Consider the following 19,072-nt stretch of genomic DNA (forward strand, 5'->3'; position numbering starts at 1 on the left):
CGACCACCAACAAAGCTGACATTCTGTGGCTGGGAGTTCCCTTTGCTTTGACTCCTAAGTTCGTAGCTCTTTGCATATTCCTGGTTTTCTCCCAGATACTAATTCTGTAGAAAACTAGCACCACCCTGGAGCCCTACCTAACAGTTAGATCAATGCTTGGCAAGCAAGTTGGATGTTTGTTGATTTATTTGAAAAGTGTTTTTCTAAAATAAAAAAAGTATATACAGGAAGAATGGGAAAAAGTCAGGCAATACAGAATGTTTTAAAAAGTGGGAATTCCTGACCATTTCTGTCCATTGTAGCTGTGTGTGTTTAGATGTGTAGACATGTATATATATATACTTGTTTTTTTATAAACAAAAATGGCTCAGAAAATACATATTTTATTTATTTCCTCGAGCCACCAACGAAGTAGTCATCTCTCCATGATAGTACTTAGAGATGTATATCATTCTTTATATAGTTTTAAATTTTAAATTAATAAGGCATGAAAAGGGTCTGGGCAGGGGTAGAGAGTACTTTCTCAGCATGTGGTCCCGGGCTCACCAGGCTCAATCCCAGCACTTAAAAAATAAGTTGATACGATCCTCCAGGCACCGAACTGGTCACGATTTCATCACTCGGGCTCTGCATAGCTAGAGAAGCCTCAGCAAAGATGAGTCTTGAACCTGGCCCAGACAGATGGTAGGATTTGAATTTGAATGGGAGAGGAGTAGAAATGGAGGAAGTTGCCTTCCCAGTGGAGGAAGTAAGGGAGAAGGCATAATTAGTGCGCGTGGAGAGGCAAGTAGATGGCCAGCCTGTCTCACAATGTTCCAGACAAGCAGTGAGCTAGAAGGTACAACAGTAGATGGCTTGAAAGGAGCAGTCAGTGTCCAAGAAGTTTGGACTCACCAGGTGATGTTGGTGAAGCTAGAGGATGAATGGGCCAGGTGACAATGACTCAGGTACAGTGTCTGGTGGTGTTTGGTTTCCAGTGTGGACCCAGGAGGAAGAGATTAGTGACTGGAGTCTCTGCTGTTTCTCTTTGGAAAGGAAGGAGGCGGTAGTGATTTTTCTCGGACACCAACTTAGACACCTTCTCCTCTACTACGTTCATGGCTCCTTCCACCAGCAGAATGAGCAGGTCACTGTCAACCATGGCTTCTGTGTGACAAGGCAACAGAAACTCAGACCACCCAGCATGTGGCTAGTGGACTTGAATTTGAGGTCACATGTGGTTATTTAAAGCTATGATTCTTTTTTTTTTTTTTTTTTTTTTTTTCCCCAATAGGGAAGGCTGTGGAGAAGGGAGTGGTGAGGGAAGTAGGGTGCCTGGGGCTTATAAGTAGGAGCTCAGGAAAGGAGGCTGGAGTGGATCCCAGTTCTTGAGAGACTTGCAGCAGGAGCTTACTGAACTCTGTCTATGACGTTTTCCTGTCAAGTGTTTTTGGTCTGGTGCTTGAGAGATGATTTTTGAATTTAGATTTACTGAGGAAATTGACTGACTACCTCACAACATAGGCTCCCAAAATATTTCTTATGTGGCAAAGTGTCTTGTAGTCTTATCTTTAATACATACATACATACATACATACATACATACATACATACATACATACATACACACATACATATGTATATAATTTAAACTGCCCAAGACAGTATTCCATTGGCAACTGCGTTTGGCTAGAGGCTTCCTCACAGTCTCTAGAGTTACCCTACGTGGACGACAGGACGTTGACCACTCAGTCAAAAGAGGAACTGCATGGAATCCTTCCCCCTTTCAGGCCATCCAATGCCTGAGTGAGGGTCACCTCCGCTGAAACTTCTTTTGTCTGACTTCACCTGCATGTGGCATTCAGGCCTCCAGAGGGCACTGTTGACTTTGAAATGAAGTTCCTAAGTTTCACCCGCCTTTCCCTCTGGGATCTATTGTTTTTGCTGTACAGTGGTAGCACTTCGTTTTCTCTCAGGAGGAAGGTTTCCCTTCCTTTTGTGCCTGTGCGCCTGTGTGACTGTGTGTGTGTGTGTGTGTGTGTGTGTGTGTGTGTGTGTGTGTGTGCGCGCGCGCGCGCGCGCGCTCATTGCACCTATGTGTGTCTCCTTTAAAAGTGAACTCCGTGCTTCTGAACATGGCAGATAATTCCTCTGACCAAAGCCTGTCATTGTCTAGGCAGGTCTTTTGAAATGCTCCCACCCTCATATATTCTTCCAGCGCCCCCCGCCCCAGTCTGACCCGTGGTGCACCTCCCACAACCCCAATTATTTCAGTCTGGGGGGTCACCGTCACAGCTCTGCCAGTGTATCTCAATTGTGCCTCACAGCTGCCTGGCCTGGTCCGGCAGGGGCTCCCACTCAGGGCAACCGAGCCTTGATTTATGACACCCCTTTCCAGTGCTCCTGGTTTCTCCTGGGGCGAGACTGCTGATCATGCCACATTTTCAAATTGGTTCTGCACTGCAAACCAATGTCATGAGGGACATAATTTGGTCCTAAAGCCCATTTTCGACAGTGACCTCCCTCGCTCAGGGGCTGACCTCTGCTCTCCGGACATGAAGGATACCTGACTGCCCTTTCTTTAGGTTGAGAATGGGAGTGTATGGGTGTCGCTTCTCTGTTGCCTCTCCCTGGGATGTCCCCTCCCTCCCGAGCCATTTTGTGCAGTGATACAAAGTACTGGGGTGGGGGTGGGGGTTGAGGGTGGTCCAAGCCCTTTGCATGAGGGCACACCTCTTCTTTTTCCACTTGTCAGAAAGGCCACATTGCATTTACACAAATGGGGAACCGGTGGCTGGCGGGAAGAGGGTGGTCCGTGATGGATGTAGGGGTCCGGGAGCAAGCAGGGAGATTTGTTGGTGAGGCAAAGGGGTTTGTGTGGTGCCTTGAGGAGGAGAGAGAGGAGAGCCACCTTTCCAGGAGTGGGCCTACTGACCGGGAGGGTGTCATCTGGGGATATTGAGGAAGTGATAGACTTTGTTTTTATGACCGCTGCGATGTTCCTCATTTCTCGATCGCTCTCCCCATCATCAGCACCCTCCTTTTCTGGATGTCTTGGTCCATTCTATCAGGAGGAAGTCCCACCAGCCTACGATGCTGATGTTTGGAAGGATCGAGAGATACTGGGCAGGTGAACACCTGGAGCTCATCTTATGGCAGAAGTGATGATAATAATTGAGGCTATCATGTAGATTTTTTTTTCTGCTCTGGGAACACCTTTTAATGCATTAATGCATTTGTTTGTGAGGTTACTGTTGATAATATTATGACACTGTTTATGAAATATGAAAATTAATAAGCAGAGCAGTTATCTTCTTTATCTACAGAGTTACTGAATGGCAGAACAATCCAATCAAAACTCCTAGGCCATTTTTAACTACATGTATTTTGAAATAAATCATGTACCTTATTGAATATATATATATATATATATATGGTGCTTTATGTATACGATCTAAAAACCTTCATAGTGATTGTGTTATGCATCTAATACTCCCATTACACAGACAAAGGACTCAGTTTTCCAGCTGGGGAGAGAGATCAGCTGGGACAGTGCTGCCTTGAAAGCACAGTGAGCTGAGTTTGCTCCACCAGAACCCAGGTTGGAAAAGGCCACGCACAGCTGTGTGGTTGTGAGAGCCTGACAGCAGGGAGAGAAAGACAGGCGGATACTTTCCAGGCTCACGGGGAGGTTCTATCCCCCTAAAGGATAGCATTTGAGAAAGGACAGCCAAGGCTGTCTTATGGTCTCCAACTGCACACACATGCACGTCTGTGAACAATGGAACGCACCTGCACATATACACACAAGCATTAAAGGGTTTTATATGGACAAGTGATGTGTTTTAGGTTTTAGCATTTAAGTTAATTACACTTATTTCAGGGTTCTCGGAGGTGACAACTGCAGCTCAGTATACGTAGATATTAAACTGAAGCCTGGAGGAATAGCTACCCTCATCCAAAAACATCAGCTGTGGTGGAGTATCAGAAAAAAAAAAAACAAAAAAACAAAAAAACAAAAAAAAAAGAAGGAAAAGTTACAGAAAATTAAAATCTGGAGGACTTTTTTTTTGTTTTGTTTTGAAAAAAGATTTCAATCTGTACCTCTGGATGATCTGACCCTCTGTAGCACAGGTTACCCCAAACTCATGGCAATCCTCCTTCCTCAGCCTCACAAATGCTGTGGTCACAGGTGTGAGCCAGCACACAGGCTTTGGGGTCATGTCTTTAGACAGCTCAGCAATGCTCTGTAGACGGGGTGCCCAAGAACACCCTAAGCACAGACAGGATGTGGGGGCAGCCAGGACGCTGCCACTCCCTATCTGTGGCCAAGCTTTACGGGCCATTTAACCACCACCGAACTTAATTTTCTCATCTGCAAAACAGAAATAATGCCAGGTCCACCCAGCTCATGGGAGGTCTAAGCTGTGGAGACAATAAACATCACTTAAGATTATTGCTGATAACCAGGGAGGTGGGACCCAGGGCCAAAAAAGAAAGGGGTCAGTGTTCTTTACTCAAACTGAGTGAGGGTTGGAGGTATGAGGAGTGAGGAGGGCCGTCTTTAGAGCTCGGTGGGTGTGTCAGTTATGTAAGAAAGGAAGGGCTTGTTCTGGTTCGCAGTTCAAGGGAACAGTTATCATGGAGGAAGGAGCACGTGGCAGCTGGGTCACACTGCAACTTCAGTCACACGGCAGAGGCAGGGCGATGCTGTGCTGAACTTACTTTCTCCTTATTGTTCCATCTGTGGGATGGCATCACCCATGTTCACAGTTGATCTTTCCTCTTTAGTTCAGGGTTTCTGCACACGCTCTCGTAGACACATTCAGAGGTGTGTTTCCACAGTGATTCTAAATCCCATCTAGTTGACAATCCAGATTAACTGTCTAATGAGGAGTCAAGTAGCTTAACCTTGGAGAGGGCTGACTAGTCAGGATGGGCTGGAGCCCACAAAGACTTTGAAGCATCCCTGGGCAAGAAGCAGGGAAGTAATATCAGTGGAGCAATGAAAAACACTGAGATACAGGTACTTCTTACACAGGAAAACATGAGCAGGAAACAAGGTTGGACGGACTAATCTATGCATCATAACACACACACACACACACACACACACACAATAATTTCTATTTGTTCTGTAATAGCTGCTTCCCATCTTAAAGATAATTTGTACAAAGGAGCCTCCTCTTGGTAGTTGAGCTGGTGAAGCCATGCTCACTGAGCAATGAGCACACATTCATCTTATTTTGAAATGAACCATCGGTTCTAGAAATGGTAACCCGAGATTGGTAAAGCTTTCTTCTGATTTCCTGGGCATTCTTCTTGGAACTCAGACCAAACAGTGGCCAGACATATAGCCCCTGATTCATCTGTGTGGAGTGGAAGCAGTGACTAGGTAGAAGCTAAGCGGAATGCTTAGGGGAGTTGGCAAGGCCACACTCATGGACGGAATCGGAAGTGACAAGCAGATACCCCTGCCCACTCTATCAGTCTGCTCCATCAGTACCTGGCTGAGGAGAGTCAAGCAGTCAAGGAACACTGCAATGTCTTATGTCTTTTCCTTGCTGGGAACGCTAACTGCTTTGGTGTGTCCATTGCTGAGGCTGCAGTTTGATGAGTATATATATATATATATATATACATACATACACACATGTGTATATCCAATCAATATATATTGATTTTACAATTTGGTTACTGAATAATGGATGTCTGACATAACAGTGTCAAATCTTAGATTTTTTTTTGAATAAGTTTGTCTTTCTTGACCAAAATTAATGTAAAAGAAAAACCAAACAAGAAGTTGCACATGTGATGAGGCGATAGGAATGTCAAGGAGGGCGGCCATTTGTCCCCCTTTGTCACACCATGACGTCTTCTGGAAAATCCTCGAAAACTAACACATATTCTCTCTTTACGAAATCAAGCTTGGCCTTATTTTTCTTCCCTTAAAGCTCTTACTGCATTTGATGTCATCACTTTTATGAAGTTTATCATAAATGTCTCCATTTATAGTATTTGGGACACATCTTCTAATAGACAGTAATTTTTTGGATGGGGATGGACATATTCAAAAAAATTTTATTTCCACATTTTCTTATTTCACACACCAGTATTGCTCACTTAAAACACTTTCGAATGTGAGAATGAGTTGTTACTTTGCCAAATGGCCATACTATCAAATTGCCTTCTAAATATTCATGTTAATATGTATAGTTCCAGGCTACTTTCACCCTTGTTTAGAGAAGCTCCATTTTGCAGTGGGCCATGGTCAATGGACATGTGCATAAGTGGTCACAGTGCTGAGGATAAGGGACTTGGTGCTTAGGTCTAAACTGGACATCTATAGCAGCACCCTACCCCAAACAAAACAAAACAAACTCTACCACTGGGAAGGCTCAGGGGACATCTTGGGGGAAGAAGTCTAAAGAACGTAAGAGCCAGAGGGTGGGGAGGACTACTGTAAAATGCTGTCTTGGAGGACATCGCATGGCAGTTGTACTTATGAACTCAGAGCAGCTCTGATTTCTGTCACAAGGCCTACACAATGTCAAGCCAGCCAAAATTCCAGCATAGATAGGGTAGATGATCTTTAGGCTGGCCCCTTACTGAGGGGCTATTTGCAGTTAATAGCTGGAGCTTGCAGTTACTAGACTGGGGAATCATTCTGCTTAGAAGATGTGGCCCCTGGCAGGATTCTCATGTTCAAGTGGATTGCACCATACCACACACACATGGACAGCAGATTTAGTGGGTTATCAAAAGGGTAAAAAGAAAAAAAAAAAAAAAAAAAAGGACATGGAATTGGAGGAGGTATTCTGGCGGCTCTTATGAGTGACTGTCCTGAGTTAAGCAATTGCCTTCTTGCGGCTTTCAGCTATACCCTCTTGCAAAAGATTATCCCAGCTGGGTTTGTTGCTGGTTTACACCTCACCCTTCCCCTAGAGGAGCCGAATAGGATACAAGCTATTTTCTTGAGTAGCCAGCTGCTCCCTACAACCTGGCAACTCTGCCATGGCTTGGGGGAAGGACTAAACAAAGTGTACAGAGACATGGAAAGATTAGAGCAAGGACTGCGTTTAGGAGGCTACAGGGAAATCCTCATCTGTGCTGAATAAGGCTTTTCAGGCATGGCTGGCTGGGGGAGCCGTGGCCACACTTTCTAACCTCTCACCTATTCTCTATAAGGAATAAACTTGTTGTTTCCCCAGAGAGAACTTTGGTGGAATCATGCGCCTGGGTTGGTCATTGGGACTTTAGGAGAACGGGTAAACATTGCTTATACCTTCACCTCCCCAAAAGGAATTTTAGCAAGAAGAGGAATAAGGGGAGAGTTGAAGAGGTAGATACAATCATATTTCATTGCATGATTGTATAAAATTCTCAAGAATATAGAAAATACAATTTAATGAATGAGTAGGGCCAATGCATCTTTATCAAGTCTCTCGTTTCTCTGTTCCAGCACTCCAATTTTCCTCTTTATTAATTAATATCCATTCACACACAAGCATAATATAACCCGCTCGACTCTCTCCATACCCCCAAGAAATAGGAAGTAAAAAAGTACTCTCCACCAGCCATCTTTCCCTGCTTATTATTTCATACCTTTATTGCCCAGGACACAAATTTTGGTAGTAGTAACTATTATCAGTACAACCCACAATTCCATCAGGTTTTTGCCTCCACTTCATTGCCAAAGTGCCCCAGAGAAGCACCCGGGACTGCCTTCTGTGAAGTTCAATGCCATTACTAGCCCTCCTCTGTCCTTCCCAGGGCATCATTGGACAAAGTCTGTCATTGCCCTGTTCAGTTTGGCTTCCAGAGAGTCGTGTACCTCACTTCCTGGAGTGCTTGTTAATCCGTCGGAGACTGTTCTGTCCCCTTCACTGATTCATTCTGGCAGGTCTTTAAACTCTAGAGTAATCCCTGGCGCGAAGCTCAGGCCTTTTCTTTTATGTCCTTATTCACCTCTTAAGCGACAGACTCCAGTCCCGTGTTTCCTGTGCTAGAAAGCGCTTGATTCTAACTCTGAGCTTTGCTCAGTCCAGCTGCCGGTCACCATCATGCAGTCTCTGGTGTTGTAAACTGTCTCAACCTGCCGCCTCATTCCTGGTTATCCCTTCCCACTTGCTTCCCCTCTACTCTTCCCATTCTGAGAAGTGGCATTTTCTCTTTGACATGAGCGAGAGAGGGAGGGAGAGAGAGAGGTTATTGTTGTTGTGTGGTGCATACATGTGAGTGTGCAAAAGCACGTACCTGTGTGCATGCATGGAGGGGCCAGAGCAGGACGCCAGACATCTTTTGTAATTGCTCTGTGCCTTACCGTTCAGGGACAGAGTCTCTCACTGAATCAGAAACTCGTAATTTCAGCTATGCTAGCCGACCAGCAAGCTCTAGGGATCTGCTTGACTTCACTCCCCACTGCTGCGTGACAGGCGCATGAAGCCACGCTGCACTTTTTTACATGAGCACTAGGGGATTCAAACGTCTGACCCACTGGACTATCCTCCTAGCCTCTAGTTCTATATTTTTCCACGAATTAAAAAGCTTCAGCCCCCATCCTTGAATTGTCTCACATTCATACCCCGACTGATTGTTTCTCCTCCCTTTTTGTATCTGTGCTGGTTTACAGCAGCAGACACATGCCCATCTTGGCTTTCACCCTGTCACAGAAACGAACCCCTTAAAAACATAAAGAAACCTTATGACCCTCAGCCAGTGACGGGCAGAGAAAACAGAGACTTTCTTACATGTATCCGTCACTGTAGCCAAATCCCCAGGAAGAGGATGTGGAAGGAGGCAGTCCTACTCCCAAAGCCTGTGGGAGTTTGGTTGGAGGTGAGACAGAATGGGAGTTGACGTTAGGCAGAGCTATGCTTCTAAAGAAGTAGAATCCTGATCTCACTTACTGTCCAAGGTCTTGGGATTTCTGACAGAATGTAGGTTTTGTTTTGAGGTTGGCAGCTCCCAACCTGGAAAGACATGTGGTTGAAATTATAGAAGAAAGACAAAAATCTTGAAGAAAGCTACCGGGTGGAAGGCTGGAACGATTCTTGTGGGGAGTGGGGAGCCCCTGTGTGTACCCACAGTTACGCCGGTTCTCATTTATCAGAGTAAATACTTGCCTGGCCACATGGTTAGAATGTTCTGACAAAGCATGCCAGATGTTACCAATAAAGAGAGCTCTTCTTTTTACATACTGTTATTGGCATAATATTTTGTCCGTTTCCAGCTCTTGTGGAGGCATTGTTGACAGTTTGATGGACTAAGGACTCACTCTAGGTTTGATTGCATCTCAGTCACCAAAACCCCAAACTGAAAGGAGAGTAAGAGCTAACTATCTGTCTTGACTGAAAAAAAATGTAATAATAGCAGCTCAGATAGGATACCCCAAGTAAAAAATGGTTTCACATGAGATTGGTCCCAGAGGCCACTGTCTAAGCCCTATTAGCTGACTTCCAGAGTTAGAGGATATGAGAGGTAGATTATGTGTTCTCTACTGAAGATTAACTACAAGGAGCAGAGGGAAAGCTGCCGCTAACTAGCAATGTGGAATATATACAAATCCATCTCTAAGGACATGGTCATTTGTAAATGCTAACTGCCATCTTGATAATAATGATAAAATATAAGAACAACCATTTTTTTAATGAATACTTTTACGAGATACTCACTTCTATATTATTATAAATATGGTGCATAAAATATCTATGTCCACATATTATTCTAAATTATACATGAAATATATTTTATATGTAGAGGGATGGATGATGGATAGATGGTTATATGTATGAGACTTTTTTTTTTTTCACAAACCCACAGACAGACATCAATATCCCCTTCCATTTGCTTTACAACATTCATGGCCTTCTTTCTCCATGCTGCCACCTTTGTTTTCCTTCCCCTCTTTAGGCATTTTGAATCACTCATCTGCAGTATCTACAGAATATTTTGCTCATGAGAGTGGAGGGACAAAACTAACATGCCAGAATATGTTTAAGCCAGTTTTTTGTTTTATTTTATTTTTGCATCATCCTGAAAGTAGATATTAGTGACTTTATGCCCTCTGACTCTTTGCTCCTTTGCAGACTGAATTTGACATGGAATAGTTGAAAAGCCAAAGCTAGAAACAAAACCTCCAAAAGAGGACAAAGATGTTCTTTTCATTGCTGTGCACCCATTCTGTAGCGTACTGGGTGTCATAAGGACATTTTCATATAGATATATACTCCACTTTGACCACACCCCCTTTTTTCTTTTCTCAGTCCATCCTGTTATCCCCCTTTGTTCCTCAAGATACCCTTTCCTCTACTGATACTCTTATGTTCATCCATGTGGAATCTTTATTTTGCTAACATCATAATCTGTGTTGGTAAAACTTACTTGTAGAGGAATGAGGTGGGTAAGGGGTGACCGGTCATTCTCTGAAGATGCTATTGTCTTTATTTTGTAAGTGGGAAGTAAGTTTCAGAAGAGTTAGATTAGAAGGCAGAATGGTAACCAGGGAAAAATGTTAATTCTATTCAGGTCTACTTTGACAGATATCCTTCAGCTTCTATTTGGGGTCTACAACTCACACATCTTAAAAACAATCCTATGACCCAGCTTTGACTTCTCTGCTTTGAATCCTCCTGTGGCCCCCAGCTGCTGAAGTGTCAGAGGTGGGGAAGGCAGCCCCGTGTAAGGGACTAGGGTATACATTGCCCAGGAACCTGCAATTTATTCTGTAATGAGGCAACTAAAAATTCTGCTTGAAAACTGAGTAAGTGATTCAAACAACTCTTTCCACCTGAAGTTGGATTCACTTTTCCACATGGAGGCTGCGTTTTCTGTTTCTGGTAATACTCAGTCCAATCCCCGGAAGCCACGTGGGCTGGCCACAGCTGGAGCAGGCAGCTGATCCCATCCTGATGTTAGGTCTTGCACATGGGGCTTGGGCTGTGTCCTTTACTCTGGGCAATAGTGGGTGTTCATTACATTAGAGATCTTTTCATACCTTCCTCTCCCATTTTATGCTATCTCCACATCTTTCTGTCCTTTTACGAAAGATGCAAACAATCAGAGAGAGCATGCCACATTCCACTCTCCTTTTTCTTCACTGTGACTGAGCAGAGTAAGCATCACTCCATTAAGTGAGAGGCATAAATCCATTTAAGCTTAAAGGCAACTGCTGATCTTAGTCGATCTCATTTAACTTTCAATGGGATTAAACCTCGCTCCTTTTTATTTTTATTTTTTGGAGGTGACCTCTTCATTCCTCAGGTGAATGAAGAGGTCCTTTTTTAAAATGAATTGCCCTGACAAAGATTCAGGATGGCTCAGATTCTGCCTGGCCAGCTGTTTGTACTGCTAACAGCTGGCACAAAGGTACAACTCATTGGTGACTGGATGAGCAGACACACCTCACTGAAGTACAAGGAAGAAGGTAGAAGGAAAATGCCAAGTCACGGCACATTCCAGGAGGCCAGAGAACTGTCAGAGACAGAGGAAGAGCAAAAGCTTTTGGTTCTGTTTAAACCAGGAAACGAGAGAGGAACCAAATGACTCTCCTCATGGTAAGTGTCTTATTGGTCAGAATACCCGGAGGAGTATTAGGATTTGAAAACAACAGCAAGAGCAACGGTGGTTTAACAACTCTTGAACTTCTAGAGCATAATTCTGTGATGACTTGATTCACACATTCATTCACACATTCATGCCCTCCTGTGTATCCAAGGGCTAACCAACCATTCCTAGAAAAGAGTCTGAGCTTTGGATAGGAGCGTTTGGCAGAAGTAAACGGAAAGGAGAACGAATGTGTTGATGGAGTTGCAGGTATCTTGGTACTCTTGGGCCTTTGCTACAACATGCTATTCTGGAGACCAGGGGAGTTCAAGATCAAGGTGTTGGTAGATTTTCTGAGATCTCTCTTTCTGGACTGCAAATGGCAACCTTCCTCCCGTAATGTTTCAGGCGAGGTGACAGAGCATGCTCCAGTCTCCCTTTCTTAGGAGGACTAATTTCATCAAGGGAACTTCAGGGTCCTGAGCAGTTCTACACTGACTTAAGATTAGGTTCTCTCCTCCTAAGGTTTAAAGCCTCCTCCTAATTGTTATCACATTGGGTTTAGGGATTCAATATACGATTTTCAAAAACAAACAAACAAACAAACAAACAAACCTTTCATCTGCAGCAGTGGGCTGGACAACAAAGACACCAAGAAAATTAAAATGCCACATGAGGTCTCATTGTTCACAGTGGGATTTAATCTCTCTCTAGGAACCATTTTTGTCTCTGTGTCTCTTCTGTGTCTTACTGAAAAGCAGTGCGATCCTTTTTAAGTTATAGCTTCCAGAGAAAGGTGTATATGTTCATACAAGAAGTCTCCCAAATTTGTACAATATAGTGACTTCAGAATTTTGTGAAATCCTATTCCTTAGTAACTTTTCAAAATCTTAAGATGGGCTCTGTGCATTTACTCTATAAACTGTATTATCAACACCTCAAGTTTCTTTAGCTAACCTGCCTTTGGCTCTATTTCTTTAGCCTGAACCTAACAAATTTTTGTGTTGCTCTTTGGTGTCCTCACTGTAAATTCTCCTAAGAGCTCTAATATTTCTTCATGTGAATTTTTTTTTTAGTTCCAGTAAGTCTCTCCTTGACTCTTTTTATTTTTATCAGTTTTCTGTTCTGAAATGTATATTTCTAGTTTTAATATCTTTGTTGTCCTTCATAGCCTTGTTATTGTTCTCAGGGGCCTCTGGGAGTAATGAGCTCTCCCACTGCTCCCACAGGGCACTACAGAGATCATGGTCACTTCCCTGGGGTCCCATACATTTTTGTCACAGTCATTTCTGGCTGCCTGCCCCAGTGAGCAGGTGGTGGGTCCAGGTGAGTCACTGGGTTTATTTTCATGGACAAGTAGACCAAGGGCAGTCAAGGATGAAGGATGATGAAACGCTACTCTTTAATGATAGTGTGGTTTGGGCCTGAGATGATGAACCCATGGTGATTTTTAAGTTTATGAAGTGTTATATATGTAACAAGTCTCCAACCTCTGGTCTAAATGAACCGCAGACATTCAACTAGTGGAACCATAGTCAAATCCAAGACGAAGCTATCCCCAGGTTTCTGTTAGCACAGGTCACCTTACCTCTGTGGTGAACAGCGGATTGACACCTCCCTCACCCCGATTCCCAGCCCCCAGTTATCCAGTCTCACATCAATCTTACTGCTGGGGTAAAGGATTTCACAGAAGCCATTAAAGTCATAGGTCAGTGGACGCACAGGCCAAATGGTCCTGAATTAATGATGCACGCCCTTTGAAAGCAGTTTCCTCCTAGCTGGAAGCAGAAGAAGAGAGGTTTGTGGCATGAGAAGCATTCTACATGCTATTGCTGGCATTCCTAGGGAGATAGCCATGGAACAAGGTCCTGGCAGCAGCCTCTAGTAACACAGCGGTTCCCCTGCCGACATTTCATAAGAGAATAGGAGTATGAGTCTAAGGTAGTGAATTCTTTAGACAACTTGCATGAGCCTGGAAGGACCATCTTCCTCCATACTTCCAGACAGCACATACTCACGAAAATGTACCATCTTTCTGGCTTTTTTAGTTAGCAAGCATTTCCTAGTTTCTTTAGTTCGCAATAGTTATGATCCCCAGAACTGACAGATAATTTAGGTGGTGTCTTAAGCCACTAAGTTTGTGACAATTTGTTACTTAGTCCCATCACTGACTCAGAATGAGAGGAGAAGAAATACAGAGGGCAGCTGGGAAGAGCAATGCATAGCAAAGCTAGGTCAGACCTTGGCTCTGGGTTAGTTACTTTTCATGTTGAGTTATAAAACCATGACAGAAGCAGATTATAGAAGGAAGAGTTTACTTTGGGCTTCAGGTTCCAGAGGGATAAGAGACCGTCATTACCACACAGTCAAAGCAGGAAAGCATGGGAGCAGGCAACAGCAATGGCGGTAGAAACAGCTGAGAGATTATACCGCAGAACCACAAACAGCAAGCAGAGAGAGTGAACTCGAAATGGTAGGATCTAGCCTGCCCCCAGTGACTTAGTTTTTCCAGAAAGACCACGCTTCCTAAATCTCTGCCAAATAGTACCAGTAACTGGAGACCAAGTATTCAAATACCAGAGCCTATGGGGCACAGTCTCATTCAAACTACCACATCCATTGTGATGGAGATAGACTTTTATCTCCCTGGGCTCTTAGCTCAAAATAAGCTCATCCTTCCATAAGTTGCCTTAGGCATGGCTTTATCAAATGTTCCAGCCTCTGTTTCTTCCGTTTGTAAATTACTGTAATAGTCACTTGGCTGCTGCTGTGATGAAATAGCCTGACCAAAAGCAAGTGAGGAAAGAAAGGGTGAAGTTTGGCTCATGTATTCCAGAGAGATGGCATCCACAGGGGCAGGGAAGGCATAACACTAGGAGCAGGAAACGGAAATGATCACATTTTCACCTATATAAAAGAAGCAGAGAGAAACAGAAAGTAGGACCAGCCTGTAATTTGTCAAGGCCCATCCCTATCGCCCACTTGTAAAGTACCACCTCCTACAGGTTCAACAACCTTCCCAAACAGCAGCACCTACCAGGGACCACCGGTTCAGACACATAAGCCTATTAGGGGCATTTCTTATTCAGACTACTAGTTCTGAGTCTCAAAGAGGTCTCAGGTACAATTCTTGAGGTTTTTGCTATGACAGAGTCTTCAAAAGGTATCTGAGTGATGCAGTGATTGAAGGCTTTACACTCATGCAAGCCTAGAGGATGAAAAGGAATATTTGCAATCAGATGCTTAAGAGGATGATGGAACAACTCTGACCATTCCCTGGAAAACTTTTGTCCCATTCCAAGTACATGACCAACAATTCCATATATCTTTTTGAACTTTTTACGAAGCAATGGAAAGAAGTGACAGGAAAACTTTGTTAAGCCTCAAGACAATGGTCAGAAAGGATGCCTTTTATATCTTTTTAGCTAACATACCCATTCTATCAGTTGTCACCGCAAAGTGAGCTAACGTCTTTTATCTGTTCCTATTCACCCACTTCTCATTCATTTGTCCATTAGTTGACAAAGCAGGCGTTTAGTTTCCATGGTGCCAGGCATTCAAGGAAGAGCAATCTTACTTGAAAGTATCTGATTTGACTCTAAGATACTAATTGCTAAGATCTTCTTTTAGCTTTTGAAAATGCTTCTAAGGCTGCTGGGTAAACTGCAGGATCCGAAGGCCTCACGTTAAAAAAAAAAACATGCCTATCTTGGAGAGAAGGGCTACCTTCCAACTGCTCATCTACAGTCTCTGTTCAAGCCTATTCCAGTTCAGTACTAGAAGTCCGAATTTCTTTCCAGATGTAGTCATCAGTCAATGTGATACTATGGGATCTCTTTCACCTCCTGGAACAGAAATCCAGAACCAGCAAATGAATCTCAGTTCTATTTAACTGAGTTTGCCTCTGCTGTAAAGTGGGCAGATGAGGACAAGACCTGCTCTTCTTTGCCATTTTGTATGTGATACTTGGTGTTCTGTCAGAAAAAATGATCAATGGTGACTGTATGTTCCTGATAAGAAATGTTCAGAGGGTGAACAGGGTCATGGCCATTCAGGACTACCTGAACCTGTAACAGAGGGCAGGTCACATCCAGTATCATTTACTCGAAAAAGCAGCTGGTTGAAAAACAAGCAGGAAAGCAAAGGCTGGGCTAGCAGTGTACCTAATGTCAAGGCAAGCATCCAGGCAAGAATTTGGCCAAGTTTGAAGGGACATAATTCCTCCAGTGTTATCAAAGGAAGCAATTGAAAGTCGGGGAAGTCAAGATTAGAAGGCAGGTGTGGTCAATTATGAGCTGCCGATAAGGTCTCTCAGTGAAGTAGGAAGCCATTGCAGACCCAAAGGATTATGGAGAATATGGGCTTTGGCCAAGGACACCAAGTGGCAGAGATGAAGGGGCATGTGCCTGAACTAAAATCAACCTGCATTTATTGAGATTTTGTACAACAAATGACTGCAGTGTGGCCCGCATCCTCAGACAGATCCCAGCCTAGAAGAGCAGCAACTTTCTAAGGACCAACTCATACTTTGATATGTGCTTTAATAAAAAGACAGGTCTTGCCAAGAACGATGAAACCAAGATGGGTATTTCTGGGAAAGGCACAGACTTCGGGTTGACAGGAAAGATGGAATAACTATTCTCTCAGATGGACCACCACTTTGACAAAACCTATGCCTTGACTTGTTTATGTGCACAGATATTTGAGTGTGTATGTGGCGGCTAGAGTTTGACTTTGGGCATATTCCTCAATTGCTTTCTACCTTAGTTTTGGGGACAAGGTCTTTCACTGAATTTAGAGCTCACTTGGCTAGTGTAGCTAGCCAGGAAGCTTCTTACCTATCTCTAGGATTACAGCCTGTGAATCTGCTGTGCCTAGCTTTTAGTTTTAATTTTTCTTCTTTTTTAAATTAATTTATTTATTCACTTTACATCCCGATGGTAGCACCCTCTCTCCTCTCTGTCTCTCCCTGCCTTTTCTCTCCTCCTCATTCCCCTGTCCCTCAGAGAAGGGGAGCTCCCCGTCTACACACACCAACCCCTTCCCCCCCGACCCAGCTCATCAAGTCACATCAGGACTGAGCACATCCTCTTCCCCTGTGGCCTGTCCAGGCAGTGTTGCCACGGGGAAATGATCAAGAAACAACCAACAGAGTCCGTGTCAGAGACCGTCCACATTCCCTTTACTAGGGTACACATACTAAGCCTGAGCTGCCCATCAGCTACATCTACGTAGGGGCCTATGTGGGTGCTGGAGGTCAAACTTTGGCTTCCATCTTGTGTAACAAGGACTTGTACAACTTAGCCTTCTTCCCAATCTTGAACCTATTTAGAAAGAAAGACCAAGGCCAGATAAATACAGAACACACTGACTGCTGAAACAGATATCCATCCCTCCCACAGCTCCTCTCATGACCTCTGCCACACTCGTGACATTCACATTTATCCTGTGGGCTCTTATAATCTGCCAGTCAGTTTTCCAAGGGCCTACTGTGTGCAAAAGAGGTGATGCGAACAGAGGAGAAAGGCAATGAATAAAGTCTGGGTTGTCTCACTTAGAAACTCCACAGCTAAAAGAAGTAGAAACCCGAGAGACAGTGAGAGGAGCCAGGGGCCAGTAGGCTCAGAAGGTACCATGCCTGGTGTGTTTTCTAAAATGTACCATTTCTGCCTTTATGAGTTCATAGCTGAATGTCTTGGCTTGAAATGGGAAGACAGGTGAGGAACGGACTGACAATAATCTGTTCTCCTAGAGGTCTGTGGGATCCTGAAGCTATGGGGCAGGGAGGGGGGAATTAAAAATGTAAATGAGATCTCAGAATCATTCATCTCAAGGTGAGAGCTGTGCAACTCTGGCTGAAGATGCTGGGAAAGTATCTCTTCTCTGCTGGAAAACAAAGTTCTAGCTGCTGTGTCTCCAAAGCTAGCATGGTAGGAATGAACCAGATGGCTTCGTGTTTTCAGCCTGAACTGTGACAATGTGGTCTACTCTTCTAGACAGCGATGGGAGCGGTAGTGTGGAGGTAAAGATTGGAGCAGGCAGAAAGCGACTACCATCCAGACCCTACATTACGTGTTTTCTGACCAGTGATTGGTAGCTATGGCCAGAACCTCCCTGATAAGGGAGAGGGACATCTGCAGGACTTGGAGTTCTGAATATGTATGGCCCCAATTTCTTTGTGTGGCTGATATCTGACTAGATACTTATTCTTTGAGATTATACATTCTGACTCAGAGGAACAAAGGGCTGGTGAGAGCTGCTCTCTGATGCTTAATAATTTGAAGGAATTTACATTTCAATGCAGCCCTGTGTTGGGTTTCCCACACAACGTCTTCCCCTATGCCCTACTTGCCTTCCCTGCTCTCCCCTCCCCAGATTTCCTCCAATGTAAAGAAGAGTTGATTCTCTGGGTGTAAGCAGGCTGTAGGGAGAAGGGACGGAAGTGGGGGAAATCATAGGCACGGCATCAGAGGGAGGAGATTTATGGATATTCTACTTAGAATTTATTCCCTCAGAATCCTATTTATTTTATTTATGTTTGTAAATCACACATTAGCAAGTACAATGAAATCTCCTAAAAACCCAGTGGGTTACTTGGCATTCTTTGTGATTGGAAAGAGGCAAAGGGGAGTAAAAAGTGAAGGGATGGGAGGAGCTCTGGGACAGGAATGTTGCAGTTTTTGGAGAAAACATCTTCCGGAGAATAGCAGGTGTCACTTTGCTTGCTTTGTGTAAGCAAGTGCAGTCCAGATAATCTTCTCTGTCCTCCTCCACTGCCTTCCCCCTCCAGAGGATTCCTTGTCAGGTAATTAACCATCAACATTACAGAAAGTACTTGCCAGGCAGAAGTGTGAAAACACATTTACACCTCATGTAAATGGGATAGGTGATTTTTTTTTTTTCCTGTTTGAGTGACACCTGAGGAGCCATATAATGACAAAGATAAAATCATCCATGGTTGGGCTTCTGTTTCTGAAATGAGTCACCCTTTCTCTCTTTATCCATCCAACAGAGGAACAGACCTGGAGATACAGCAGCCTAGGGTAGCCTCTATACTAATAAGAAGGCTGTTTTTGTTGTACGTGAAGTCAGTAAGATGCTTAATTATGCCATGAGATGATTCTTCTGTATGAAACTGTAGTACAGCAATGACAGAGAAGGGATGTTCAAGAGGTCAGAAGAGCAGGCAGAGGAAGTCGTTAATATTTCATGGAAGAGGCAAAACCACAGCAAGGCTGAGATGGAAGAAGGGCATGCTGGGTGATGGGATAGAAAAATACGTATCCAGGAAAGAGCAGAAGCCTCACTTTGTACTGAACTTTCTACAAAGCCGATTAACTGACAAAACCTCAATGACCGTGGAGAGGTTGCAGGTTCAGAGTCTGATTGTAATTTATCTTGGGCCATCTTCATTTCCCTTACTAGCCATTTTTTTCCCATGTGTGTGCCTCCTTAACATTCTTGTGATTATTGGATACAACCCTGTGAAGTGTACTTGCACACTGCTAGCATAGACCAGCTGAAAGGGTAACCGTGCCATCGGATAGCA

The sequence above is a fragment of the Psammomys obesus genome, unplaced genomic scaffold (assembly GCF_907164565.1).
Source record: "Psammomys obesus unplaced genomic scaffold, mPsaObe1.curated_primary_1811, whole genome shotgun sequence".
Taxonomy (NCBI): Eukaryota; Metazoa; Chordata; class Mammalia; order Rodentia; family Muridae; genus Psammomys; species Psammomys obesus.